Raw genomic sequence first — 14,630 nt, 5'->3', positions numbered from 1 at the left:
GTGTGACCAGGGCTGGACTGGGACCAAAAAAATGACTCTGGAATTTTTTGGCCATGCCGGCTCATCATTAACATGTACATGATACATGAGCTACTGAAGGCACATTGTATTGTTTCAAAAATAAAAAATAAAGTTCATCACTGTACGCAAGAGGAGAGGAGCCATGTTAAATCGATAGGCTCTTTCACTACGTAGATATTTTCATATTGGATGTCAAAAAACTCCACTAGAGATGTAATGTTTGTACAAACACACAGTTATGGCCGTAGCAAGACCATATATCAATGTAAAATAAAGCTAATCATAGCTGTACGTTGTAAGACCTGCAAAAATATATGTGTCCAAGTAACCAGTAACCTTGGCTGTCAGGTTGCTTTTTTTTTTTTTTCTATGTGTGTGACAAATGTTGACATTGGTTTTGTGAATGTGTATTTCATATTTCCTGGTCAGAGAGTGTGGAGACATTTTGTATAGACTTTTTTATTTTTATTTTTTGGAGGTTTACATGTATGTTTTATTTAGCTGATTGAAGTCTTGGGAGGTGATTAACATACAGAATGAAATAGCGACATTTCATTTTGACTGGCCATCACTGAATTATAAAACGAAACGTGGTTTCATTGTTGTTGAACTTGTGCTTTGTTTGTGACCTAGAGTTGTTTTCCAAAACCAACCAATCTTCTGCTCCTTCAGAACATTCTTTCTCCTCTCATCATGGGGTCGGTGGAGTTCAGAGCTAAGTAGAGCTAACAATTGATTCCTTGTGTGTGGTTGCTAATGTGTTGCTTGAAAATTAATAATAGTAAAGATAGCGCGATAAGGAAATTCCCTTTTGGTTTCATAATTCAGTGACCAATAAAAATGAAATGCCAATATTTCATTATGAGCAGGTAAAGTTAGGTTTATTGACGCGTCGAGTGTCGATATCACCCTCGCGTGTTGTCACAGCGTCTGGTCGTGTAACTCTGAATTTTTTTTAGACACCACCGTTCACACAAACTGGACTATTTGGAAGCTCTTGCAGAGCAGCTCTTATATAATCCTTGTATATAGGCTCGTTTTATGTGAATATGTGACGTTTAACTATAAACGTCACATCGCTGTCTTGGCTCGCGCGCTCAGCACTAACTTTCAGTAGCGCGACTATAACTCAGCCTTAATGAGCTAAATTATATTAGTGAACTTGTGCTTCCACATATTTTGTGAATGTGCATCGTTCATATTGTGTGGGCATATTTTGTATCAATGTAGAAGGCATTTGTGAAGGTTTACATAGATTTAAGCTAGCACTCTTGAGTAGATAAATTGCCAGAGTTCACAATGTTAAGGAGGAAAGTTAATAGGTTAGCTTAAGTTTTGGAAACAGCATGGCTCTCCTTTTCCTCCTGGATGCCCGGGTCCCGAGTGGATGTCGTCACGGCCGGCAAGGAAACGGCAAGGCACGATGACGTCACAGAAATACAAAGTTTAATTCAATAGAAAACACCGTATGAATTTAACAAGAAAACTTCAGAGTACACAAAAGTACATTTCTTTACCTGAGACAAAAGAATTAAAAGAATAAGAACAAAGGCACCTTTGGAGACAGCTGATGCTTAAAAGCAAAACAGGGCAGCTGTCTGAATTCTTATTATTGAGCATTCCCTTTTCTAGTGAAGGCGTTTCTCTTTGTTAATATATGCAAATAGGGCGTACCTCTGTTTTGACCAACCAAGAGCTACCTTGGAAAATACTTAGACCTTCCCCTGAGTTTTAATGACAAATATCAAGAGTCATTCTAGTTATTAAAGTTATAAGTTATTTTCACAAAACCTATCTTGCTCCTCTGCAGTCAGCTTCTCCAAAGATTTGAATCTTTACCTTATCACAAACAATAATGAGATAGAAGTCTTTTTCATCCTGTAAAACATAACATTCAAACCATTCCCTTTTGGTTTCCGATATTGTCATAGTTAGTACATTTTCAAATACATTCCATTTAACTAGATTAGTACTTGTATCTTGGGTAATATATTTTAATCTAACACACTATTGCTATTAATATTAAAAAGGTGTATCAGAAATTAAACCTCAGTGTTTCCAAGATTCCTAAGTTGTGATCAACTCCAGATGCAACTCTGAACTCCTGAGACACCCCCGACCTCTGACCTGCGAGCCGGGGAAGATATTCTTTATGGCCTCCTAATTTAAAACCTTTCAAGAGCATAGTGTTTTATGGCTGCTCTAAGTTACAACCTTGCCAGAAAATGTTTATCTGTGAACTCCTGCTTGCATCTGCTTTTGTCCAAAGGAATGTTGGTCTACTTAAACACACATGGCATTAGCTTAACTTATATTAAACCATCAAAAATAGCCATGATTCCTTAACAATTCCCCCTGTTGAGGTCTGAGAATTATATAAATCAGACCTCACAAACAAATCGATTATGCATTCTAATAGAGGAACTAAAACTACGTACTATACTAAATGAAATAACAATTCAAATACAATTCCCCCTGTTCAAACAGAACCGCCCAGCTCCACAACCCCCCCATCAGCAGCTCCCCGAAAAAGCATCTGATAGGGCGGTGGAGGCGGTGGGCCGCTGCTTCCCTTCTCAATTGAAACTGCAATAAGCCTAATGATAAGCGAGCGTATACACGGAACACAGCAGCATCCGCATGTGACTATTACGGCCACAAACGTAGCCACCGAAACTAACAATGACATAACAATCCCTTTCCATTTACCAAACATAGTAGAGAACCACCTGTCCAAGCCGCCATCAATACCTGAATGTTCATGCATAGTGTTACTCAAAAGTCTCAAACCTTCCAACGCTCGAGTGACAGATCCATCAGGGGCCGTATTGTTCGGAATGAAAGTACAGCAGCTCTCCTGGAACATAAAACAGACTCCACCCTTTTCGGCCAACAGCATGTCCAGCGCCATCCGATTTTGAATTGTCATTAAAGAAGTAGGAGCTAACTGCTCTTTCAAACCCCCAACAGCATCCCTGGTCAGATTCGCTAGCCTCAAAAGATTATAATGGACATAATTTATCCTATCAACATTTTTATTCGGCGTGATAGGAAAAAGAGCTGATAACACTGGCATATTTTCAAACCCTGCTGCAATTTGATCCGCCAATTTATATTGATCCGGGACCCCTCTCGGCACGCCGATGGCATCTACATAAGTGGGAGAATTAGTAGTCAAATCAAATGCAGTATCAAAACGTGTATTACGCACCTGTCTCTTGTGCCCCTGTATCTGTAAGGTGAGCACCTGCTCCGGTCCCACAGGATCAAGTCTTTCACCCACAACCATAAGCGGCACAGCCAGGCGAGTCATAGCACATACTCCAACAGTCTTAGGAGGAATACGCACATATAATCTATCACCCCCACAAAAATAATAAAGACCAGCTCTTGCCCAACTCCCGAGTCCGGCCGCTCTTAAAGTAACATTACACCAATCACTGGAAATCTGTCCTATATTAAAATCGGGCTTAAGATGAGTAAAATTAAAACACACATACAACCCTTCACCCTTATACGGAAGAAAAGTTCCCGTCTGAGTATAGTTATTAATAGGTGGATATATTTTGGCAAGCGCATCACAATTTACGGGATCTGCCTCAGTTGTTAGTCTCAGCATGCAATTAAAACCCCAACTATCTCCCAAGTGTAATGGGGCAGGTTCAGTATACAAATGAGGTCTAGCTGTAGCACATGCAATGCAGTTCCCAATATTAGTTTCTTTAGCCGTTTGAACCATCCAATTCAGCCATAAATTTTTTTCCCTATACCCAGTCGCTGTTTGAATGATGTCCAATGGTGAAACGGCTGTGTAATCAATCTTAGCCGCATGCCGATCCGGAATTGCCATATCCCTGTCGTCCTCCCCCTCAGGTCTGACCATATTAATTTTAATAACCCCAAGTGGATCTTTATCATCAACCGAAGCACCTAGAGTCAAATAAACAGCTGAATCTGCCGGATACTGTTTAAAGAAAACATCATGCATCGAGGAAATGGTTAGCACTAAAGGATTTTTACCCGTCGGTGGAGAATGTCTTAAAGTCCCTCGTCTTATGGTAACCTTGTCATATTCAGTGACAGATTTATGAGCATACGGTGGACTCCAACTTGATCCCACCCATCTGAAGGCCGATTTCCAAGTGGGACACAAGTGTCGAACCCCATTTTCCTGAGTAATACAATGTCGTTGAAAGGTCAGATCACCACACAAATACACAGAAGTCTTCTGCCAGGATTGAGGGGTCGACCAGCAGCGACGAATGACCTCACACAGATCAATTTGATAATTAGTTACAGTACCCAGAGTATAGTTCAACTCAATTCCACGATATTTAGTGAGGCACTTATCAACAGGAGGACTTAAAGAACGCTCCACACGAACAGTCGCATTTCCGCAAGACACTCCGCACTCGACAAGACTCGGTCGGAGATTAAGTGTCTGTGAGGAAATGAGTCCATTCGTGGATCCTCCGAAAACCCACATTCCCAACAAATTGAGTTCAAGAAACACACCTAGCAAAAACTTCCACTCCCAGTTCATGTATCTTAAGATGAACCCCATCCTGCGACCCTGTCAAATGTAATCCTGCGTTATTCAACAAATTTAATACTCACCTTTTAACCGCAAAGTTGCACCGGTATAATTAAGCGTGAAAGGCACTTATCTTTCTACAAATATGAAAAATCATAAACTCAATTATCAGAATACAACCCAAAAACACAGTACACAGAACAGCCCCAAATGTAAAAATGCAAAAATAAGACTAAAATATGTATATAACAATAGCTAAAAATTATTCTGGAAATTTTAAAAATATACCCGCCACCAATCAAAAACATGCAGAGATAAAAAATTACACAATAGTTTTCTCTTTTTTTTTTAAAAGTCTGTAAAAAACAAAATATGAAGTCTTCTTCAAAAAATGATAAAAATTACGCGCAAAGACGAAAGTTCTTTTACAGTTCGCAAAAACGAAACTCGCAATAAAATGAGTTTATGTGGATCTTCTCGTAGCCTGATCCTTCTCGGTCGGAAACCTCAAGTTTCCACCTTCGCAGCCGTTGCTCACTGAAAATTGGATTATTATGCCAATATTCCAGTGAGTTTTTAAGGAGAGTATGAAATCTCCTTCTTCCTCAATGGAAGGACATCGGAACAGGATTATTATGCCTGTCCGAGCCTTTTAAACTTTGAATTTCAGGAACCTGAAGTGGTTGTGGCAGGAATTCCTGCTACACTCCCTCCTGGAAGCGCCTGACGTTGCTCCTCGTCCGAAGATTGAAGTCGAAGCTCTTCCTGTACATCACGGAGCGCACGCTGTGGCTCCTCGGCAGCTGTGCACTGACTCCAATGAAACCAGGTGTCTCCTTTCCCTTGTAGACGAACAGCATGAGACGTCCTCTCCACTACTCGGTATGGTCCGGTGTAGCGAGGTTCAGACCACTTCCGTTTGATGACCTTCAGGCGCACCCAGTCGATTCCTGGAACTGGTCCTGAAGCTGGACGCTCCTGTGCCGTCTGGTATTTCGCAAATTCCGCAGCCAGACTCTGTAACTCAGTAAAGAAATCTTTATGAGATAAATGTGCAAGTTCACCTTTCCATCCAGGCACGCGACTCCCAGGTCCTGGAAAAATCCGTCCGGTCTGGAGCTCGAATGGAGAAAACCCTGTTGTTTGATTAATAGACATTCGAACAGACATCAAAGCAATAGGCAAAGCATCAACCCAATTTAATTTGGTATGTGCACATACTTTGGCCAATTTTTGTTTGATAGTTTGGTTTAACCTCTCGACCTTGCCTTGTGACTGGGGATGGTATACTGTACCGAAAGAATGTTTCAATCCAAGCAGCTGCTCCACTTTCTGCAGATCTTGATTCTTAAAATGAGTGCCGTTATCTGATCTCACCTTCTCTGGAAATCCATGGGTCGGAATGTAATGATTGATCAGACACTTTATGACAGTTTTACTGTCCTCCTTTTTCGCTGGCCACGCCTCTGGCCAGCCCGAGTATGCATCCACACACATTAATACATACCTGTATCCTCTAACGGGTGTTACCATGTCTGTGAAATCAATAATTATTTCCTTACCCGGTTGTGTAGTACAAGGGAAATGTCCCACTGGTGGCCTAATAGTTGGTTTTGCGTTGTGTTGTCCACAAATTTCACATGTTTTCACATAGTCCTTAACCATGTCTCTCAAAAATGGATGCCACCAGTGCTCTAGATTTTTCAGCATCTGTGCAATACCCACATGTCCGAGTCCGTGAGCTTCCTGGAAAACCTGGAATCTCATATTTGGAGGAAGAATTACTTTACCATTTGGTCCCCGCCAGAGTCCTTCATTGCAGACGGCACCTCTTGCTCTCCAGACTGATCGTTCCTCAGGTGACACGGTTTTCTGATGAGAAATAATTTTTTCAAGGTGATTTTGTTCGACCTGTTCAAGTTCAGTACTTACCATCACCATAGATGTCAGGTATCCCGCTGCCCTCTTAGCGGCTTCATCTGCGGCTGCGTTTCCTGCTGCAACTCTGGTCTTGCTCTGATCATGTCCCTTGCATTTAATCACAGCCACAGATTGAGGCAAGAGTAATGCTTCTGCCAATTCTTTCATTTCAGTTTCATGTTTTATGGGCTTTTGTGTTGCAGTCATAAATCCTGCTCTGAGCCACTGAGGAAGTTCCACATGTACAGCGCTAGCCACATAAGCTGAATCACTGTAAAGATTCACCCTCATTCCCTCAGCTAGTTTCAGTGCTTCGACCATTGCTTTTACTTCTGCCCTCTGTGCTGATTGGGCACCCTGCAGCTTTTCTGCCTTCAAAACATGAAACTCACTGCCCAAGTCTTCCACTATCGCATATGCTGCTCTCAAACCGTCTGTGTCATGTTTAAAACAGCAACCGTCTGTATAAAAATTTTTCACATCTTCACCTTCTAGAGGAGAAGCTTGTAGGTCTGGTCTTATCTTTTCTTCCTTCAATACTAATTCGTCACAGTTGTGTGGCTGTCCATCTTGCATCCTGTCAGCCATATTCGCTCCGTTATGTACAAAAGTTATATTAGGTGATTCCAGAATTTTGCTCAGTTTTTGTTGTCTCAATGTAGTTAATGTGAAATGTTGTGAATTCACATATGCCACCACACTGTGTGATGTCATAACCTGTAATGGATGACCCATCACAATGTGTGCTGTCTTTTGAATCATTTTTCCCACACCTGCTGCATGTCTTGTACATGTCGGATGTCTTTTCTCCATCGGATCCAACATTGCGCTGACATATTGGAGGATTCTCCTGTCTCCCCCTTTTTTCTGAAACAGAACTGCATTAACCGTCAGTTCTGTAACAGAAACATCCAAATAAAAGGGCGAAGCATAATCTGGGACAGCCAACTGGGCAGCAGCAGCCAATTGCTGTTTCAGAGAGATAAAAGCATCTTCCGCCTCCACATTCCAAGTCAAAGCCTGGTTGAGCTTACGAGTCCCATGCTCCCTGACTAATGCCCGTAAAGGGTCTGTCAAACCAGTATAGTTAGGAACATAGTTCCTACTATATCCAGTCAAACCAAGAAAGGACAGCATGTCTTTCACCGTGTGTGGTTTAGGGTGATCGAGAATAGCAGATTTGTGACTGGCAGACATCTGAGTGCCAGTCGCAGTGATAGTCCGCCCCAAGAAAGAAACCTGCTTTCTCGCAATTTGCAATTTAGACCTGCTCACTTTAAAACCTCTGTCAGCAAGGTGTGACAGCAAACGTCGCGTGGCCTCAATGCAGGACTCCAACGACTGTGCTGCCAGCATGAGATCATCCACATACTGAATCAGAGTCACACCGTCCGGTAACGAGCAGTCTGCTAACTGCTGTTTCAAAACCTGATTAAAGAGCCCTGGGGAGAGAGCAAAACCCTGAGGCAAACGCGTATATCTCAGCTGCTGACCCCCGTAGGTGAAAGAAAACACATCTCTACATTCCTCAGCCAATGGGAGACAAAAGAAAGCGTTAGCAAGGTCCACACAAGAAAACCAAGTCTGAGAGGGATCAAGGTTCGTTAATGCAACATGAGGATTAGGGACTGGCACCGTAGGGGTCAATAAAACGGAATTAATTGTCCGGAGATCATGTGCCATGCGGTATTTACCCGTCCCTTTCTTCTCGACTGGTAAAATAGGAGTGTTCCAGGAAGAGGTGGAAGATTCTAACACACCAGCCTCCAGAAGACCCCCAATAGTTTCCGCTAGTCCCTCTTCTGCCGCCTGCTTATGAGGATACTGAGACCTCCAAATAGGAGGGCCCGGTCGCAAATCAAAAGTGACAGGTGTGACATCAACGAGCCCCACATCCGTAGGACCCGTTGCCCACAGACATTCAGGCAGAGAAGCCAACATTGCAGCTGCAGTTGGATGATCAGTCAACTCCCTGCCATGATGCCTAGGAAGTTGAAGATGTTCCAAAACTACAGAGTCTACAGCAGAACACTTTATTCTGTAGGTGTTTGTAGAAGGAGAGAAAAAGAGGTCTGTATTAACAGTTGCCTGCCAGTCTAAGACTGCCAGGGAGCGCTTTACCACGCCCCCTAATTCCATGGCCTGATGGCCAGGATGGAGAGCCAAAGAAATATGTGGAACAGCTTCATCTTGCATTTTATACCAAAACGACTGATCTTGAGTCAGATCAACAGCTGCAGCCACCCCCTCCGGTGCCACATAAATGTCCTGTGAAAATACAGTCCAGTCACCACCGGCTAAATGTGTCTCAAACTGCTCCTGGAACCATTCAGTCTGGTCTCGGTCATAAAACAAAGTAACATGGGGCAGATCAGGGGTCGGACCATACGGAGCAAGCGCTTGAATCCAGGGCTTCCAAAGCAGAAAACAAGACAGAATTCCAGCATGATCAGTCTTTTCCGGCTGTAAACGCCCCCAGTATATGTCAGCCAGTTGCTCCTCAGCTTGTTGCAGCAAAAACTGTCCATGGGTATAAACCGGAGAACAGGCGTGAGACGATCCATCAGGAAAAGTGACAAGTAATCCATCAGGTCCACACAAAATAGTTGCCCCCAGAGCAATCAACAAATCCCTCCCTAGTAAATTAACGGGAGATGAGAGGGAGCACACAAAAGGATGCGTCACTTTCTGTCTGCCCACAACCGTGTGCAGAGGCGTGGAGATTGGCAGAGTCTGTTTCACCCCAGAAAAACCAACCACTGATATTGTCTGATCAGAAAGTTTGTGTGAAGGCATGACAGCATTCATGGTGGAATATGTTGCCCCTGTATCCACCAAAAATGGTAATGATTGTCCATCAACTGTCACATCAATCAGGGGATCTGCCAAAGCTCCCTGACATAGGTTCTTCACCGGGGTGTGTCAATACTGTCCAGCCTGAGAAAACTGTCCTGGACGTTGCGGAAGCAATGCAGCATTCGGAGTTTGTTGTGATGTCAGGTCCGGCAACGCACCATCTGATATATAATGAGGGCACTGTTGAACCCAGTGACCCTCCTCCCCACAATAAAAACACCTGTCTCTGCCGCGTCCACCCCTTCCTCGCGCGACCGACACTGCAGGCCTTCCCCGTCTGCCCCCACGCCACCCCGGAGGACCAGGCCGAAAACGAGGAGCTGACACGCCAGGACCAGAATGAAACACCGGAAGAGGAGCGCGTGCAACAGCCGCCAACATAGCTCTAACCTCCTGTCTTTCCTGTCTTGCAAGATTAAATTTCTGTTTAGCTTCTCCTATTTGAAGTTTCAATAATTGATTCTTAAGATCTTCTTGCTCTCTCTCCTTCTCTTTCTCCTTATCCTGAAAAACCTGCATATTATGCAACAAATGCAATTCCCACTTCGCATGGTCACAAGATCTCAACTCCGGGTTTGTCCCCATTGAAGCAGCGACAGAAGTAGGGACACCATTTAAAACAGCTTGACGAAAATGTTCCCTCATTAATGTAGCAACAGCTGGATGAACCCCAGACTGTCGCCTCCAAATATCTATGGCTTTGTCTAAAAATACCTTTGGGTGTTCTTTGGAATCCCAGAAAAACTTTGGAATAAGTGACAGCGACACAGGAGGAAATATATCCCTCAAGGCCGCACCCACAGGAGTCAGAACAGCTGTAAGAGGCGTCTCATCAGGGAAGTTCATAGTTCCCGCAGACAGCTCGACATCACGGCAATTTGTTGTCGTTGTTGAACGATTCAAAATTGCCCTGAAATCCCCCAATGCTAAGGTCAACCCCCCTGTCAGTGAATCTAATGCATGTAACCAAGGAATAGCACCGTCCACCAAAGATGGTAATTTTTCAATAAGGGTCTGTAAATCTCCAAAAGAAAACGGCTTGTATCTGTGTCCTTGGCGTGAAACTATTAAAGGCATAGCATATGGAGAAGAACTGTCAGAACGTACTGACAGGTCCTCAGAATGAATCGATCCATTTGAAAGGTCTGAGTCCCAATCATCCATACCCCCCTGTGATTTCCTGCCTAAACTTGAAAGTCGTTCCCGAAAAGTGACAGCATTAGAGGTGGCACCGCCCCTCCGTGGTGTGCTCACCCCACGAGGGGAGGGACTAACATCCCTTCTCTGCATGTCATACAGTGTACGTCCACTCCGAAGCTGCATCGGAGCGGAGGTAAACTTCACATGATCTTTCAAAATATGAGGAGAAGACACTGAGTTTCCCCGAATGGGTGGGGGCTCCTCAACCAGACGGCCAACCAGTGACACATCTACATTCAACTGAACCTCCCCCTGCTCCCCCTCTTGTGAGGAAGAGTCTAAGGAAGGTGCAGGGCTGCTCAACTGACGTGAAACCTGAGCCACACCTGAAGAAGTCGCCAAAGGATATCTAGAAAAACAAAGTTTTTCACGTTGAACCCGATCCGCCATAGGAAGACTATCAGAAACAGAGCGAACAGCAAGAGGTGACGCCGGGCATGGCGTCATTAAATCGGGATCCTCCCGCGCCGGTGGAGCAGAAGAACTCTGAGGAGGAACCCTCAGGAGATCCCATTCAGCGGTGCCCCTGCGAACATCCAACACTGGATACAGCCCCGTGCAAGAGGGATTAGTGTCATTATATGGGGGTGGGGGTGAAGCAACAGATGGATTAAACTTCTGTTTCGGCCGGTCAGAGGAAACCCCCGAAAGATCAACCGGGGCGTGTAATGAGTCCGAAGCCTTCGTAACCAAACCCTTTCCATAAAGGTGATCCGTCCCTTGCCAACCCACCAGAAGTTTAGCCCAGAATTGCCTATCCTGTTCCGCGTTCTCCAGCTTTTTAATTAGTTTCTTTCTGCGAAACAGAGTAGCCCCATCCTTTTCACCACGCACCGCATCCCTATCAGCTGAAGCCTGACTTAGACAAGCATTCAGAATCAGTCCTAACGGCTTTTCAGCACTTAGGAGTTCATTGTTTTTACTGACCGCATTTTCCAACCTGACTTTCAATTCCTCCGCCGTCACATCAAGCGAATTCAGACCAAGTTGTTTATCATAAATACAAATGAAGTCCGCAATCTGGTCCCGCAGAGTTTTCCACGGAGCCAGACTATATGAATGGCCTATAACATCATTTGTCAACCCAGTATCCATAATAACTGTACAATAAATGTAGCAAAAACCACGCAAATTCACACAAGCAGCGCTTTTTTAAACACAGCGTTCCGCTCAAGGCAATTAGCATACACACACACACACACGCACACACACACGCAGATACGCACACAGATTCAAACAGCCTCGTGTCTCAGCAACAAGCACAGATCTCCACACAGAGAAACACAAAGAAACACAGAGAAACACAGAGACACAAAACACAGTTTCGGACAAACCTACAAGACAGAGGGGAGAAAAAATAAAATAAAAAATCAAAATAAAATGCCGGCAAAAAACTTATAAACTTAGTCCTCCGAGTGATACAACTCTATCTTAGTCCTCCGAGTGATACAACTCTATCTTAGTCCTCCGAGTGATACAACTCTATCTTAGTCCTCCGAGTGATACAACTCTATCTTAGTCCTCCGAGTGATACAACTCAAATCTCAGTCCTTAATCCTGCCACAGAAAGGTGATTCAACCTAGACACAAACTTTCCCAATTTTTTCGAAGGGACAGAATTAAGCCTTCAGGAAAAATTCACTTAAAACCTAGCCTTATAACAGCGGTAACGTTAAGCCGACTGCTTGGACCTGCCACGATCCTCTGTACCCGTGTCTATTCAAAGCTATTAACAACAAAATCTTTTAGAAGCATCTACATACATCTGCAGCTTCCAGCCCTGTAGTCACACACCAAAACAGCCAGCACCGATCGCCCACGTGTCGCAGACACGGAAACAAATCAAAGAGTCTTACCCGACTGTAGCGTCCGAGCCGAACCGGGCCAGCGCGTGACAGAGCCACCCGCTCAGAATCCGCAACCGAACGAGCCCCCAAATTGTTAAGGAGGAAAGTTAATAGGTTAGCTTAAGTTTTGGAAACAGCATGGCTCTCCTTTTCCTCCTGGATGCCCGGGTCCCGAGTGGATGTCGTCACGGCCGGCAAGGAAACGGCAAGGCACGATGACGTCACAGAAATACAAAGTTTAATTCAATAGAAAACACCGTATGAATTTAACAAGAAAACTTCAGAGTACACAAAAGTACATTTCTTTACCTGAGACAAAAGAATTAAAAGAATAAGAACAAAGGCACCTTTGGAGACAGCTGATGCTTAAAAGCAAAACAGGGCAGCTGTCTGAATTCTTATTATTGAGCATTCCCTTTTCTAGTGAAGGCGTTTCTCTTTGTTAATATATGCAAATAGGGCGTACCTCTGTTTTGACCAACCAAGAGCTACCTTGGAAAATACTTAGACCTTCCCCTGAGTTTTAATGACAAATATCAAGAGTCATTCTAGTTATTAAAGTTATAAGTTATTTTCACAAAACCTATCTTGCTCCTCTGCAGTCAGCTTCTCCAAAGATTTGAATCTTTACCTTATCACAAACAATAATGAGATAGAAGTCTTTTTCATCCTGTAAAACATAACATTCAAACCATTCCCTTTTGGTTTCCGATATTGTCATAGTTAGTACATTTTCAAATACATTCCATTTAACTAGATTAGTACTTGTATCTTGGGTAATATATTTTAATCTAACACACTATTGCTATTAATATTAAAAAGGTGTATCAGAAATTAAACCTCAGTGTTTCCAAGATTCCTAAGTTGTGATCAACTCCAGATGCAACTCTGAACTCCTGAGACACCCCCGACCTCTGACCTGCGAGCCGGGGAAGATATTCTTTATGGCCTCCTAATTTAAAACCTTTCAAGAGCATAGTGTTTTATGGCTGCTCTAAGTTACAACCTTGCCAGAAAATGTTTATCTGTGAACTCCTGCTTGCATCTGCTTTTGTCCAAAGGAATGTTGGTCTACTTAAACACACATGGCATTAGCTTAACTTATATTAAACCATCAAAAATAGCCATGATTCCTTAACAACAAGCAATTTGCGCGTTTTGATAGCTACACGGTATATATATTTGAATTTTGCCCTTACAGTACAGTATTTTTATTCTGTTTTTATATTCATATGTATTATATTCTATCTCTGTGTGAGTCTATTTGCTATCATTGCTTTTTGTTGCACAGAAATGTTCCCATTGTGGGATAATAAGGAATATCTTATTCTATTCGTAATTTGTATTCAGTTGAGCTTGGTGTTATTCTGGAGGCTTAAAGTTTTCCTGCTTTTTCCCTTAGAGAACCATCAGCATGGCTGCACATAGTTTCGATGGTGACATTTTGTATGATTTATGGGCCCTTCCTGAGTTTCCTGGTGCAAGTGAAATCAACAGAATAAATAGAAAAGAGCAAATATGAAGCTAATCAAATAAGAAAGGTTTGCAAAAGAGAAGAATTTATACTTGATTCTTCCTGCTTTTGTTTCCTAATCATGTTTTATTTAATTTTGCCTCTTTGTGCATTGAAATTAATTTTACTGTCACACTGTTTTGGGGGTTTGTTCCTTTTTTGTCGTTTGTTTGTTTATTTCTACAAAATTATTATTTATTACAGAAATGTGGGGATTTTAGGCAGGGTAGCACCAGAGTATTTAATATTAAAATAATCACTTAAACCTTCATTTATTGAGTTTTATTTGAATTGTTTGAATGGAAGACTGCTTTTGGTCAATGTGAAGTCTTATAGCCATAATGTGGTTTATCAATGCTCTGTGGTGGTTGTTGTGACAACGGTTTTGAAACTTTTTTTTATTATTTGACAAGGGAGATACGGGTGGAGCGAAACTTTATATGCTGCACACATCTTTCCCAAACAATATCTTATTCACAGTGATGACATTTACCTTCTACACATGGAAGGTTTTGCTTGTATTCTGCTGAATTATATATATTAACTTGTTTATTAAAGTACTGAGGCTTTAAACAAACAATCCACACAGAGCTGCTCCTGAATCGTTCTTTTGGTTACATCAGACTTAGACTTAGACTTAGACTTAGACTGACTTTATTGTCATTTTGCATGCACAGGGTGTATACAGAACGAAATTTCGTTGCATACGGCTCAGGACAATGTTTTGAGCTTTCAATGT

At 42.8% G+C, this 14,630-nt stretch overlaps 1 protein-coding gene across 2 annotated transcripts in view; it reads left to right on the top strand.

Annotated features, from left to right (window-relative positions):
- LOC116723912 (nuclear factor 7, brain-like) overlaps positions 1-14,630 on the top strand; it is a 153,432-nt gene that overhangs the window by 43,074 nt on the left and 95,728 nt on the right. The gene's annotated exons all lie outside the window — the stretch shown is intronic.

The sequence above is a fragment of the Xiphophorus hellerii genome, chromosome 8, assembly GCF_003331165.1.
Source record: "Xiphophorus hellerii strain 12219 chromosome 8, Xiphophorus_hellerii-4.1, whole genome shotgun sequence".
Taxonomy (NCBI): Eukaryota; Metazoa; Chordata; class Actinopteri; order Cyprinodontiformes; family Poeciliidae; genus Xiphophorus; species Xiphophorus hellerii.
Note: the sequence above shows the minus strand (reverse complement) of the source record. Positions and strands in the feature narration are given on the sequence as shown.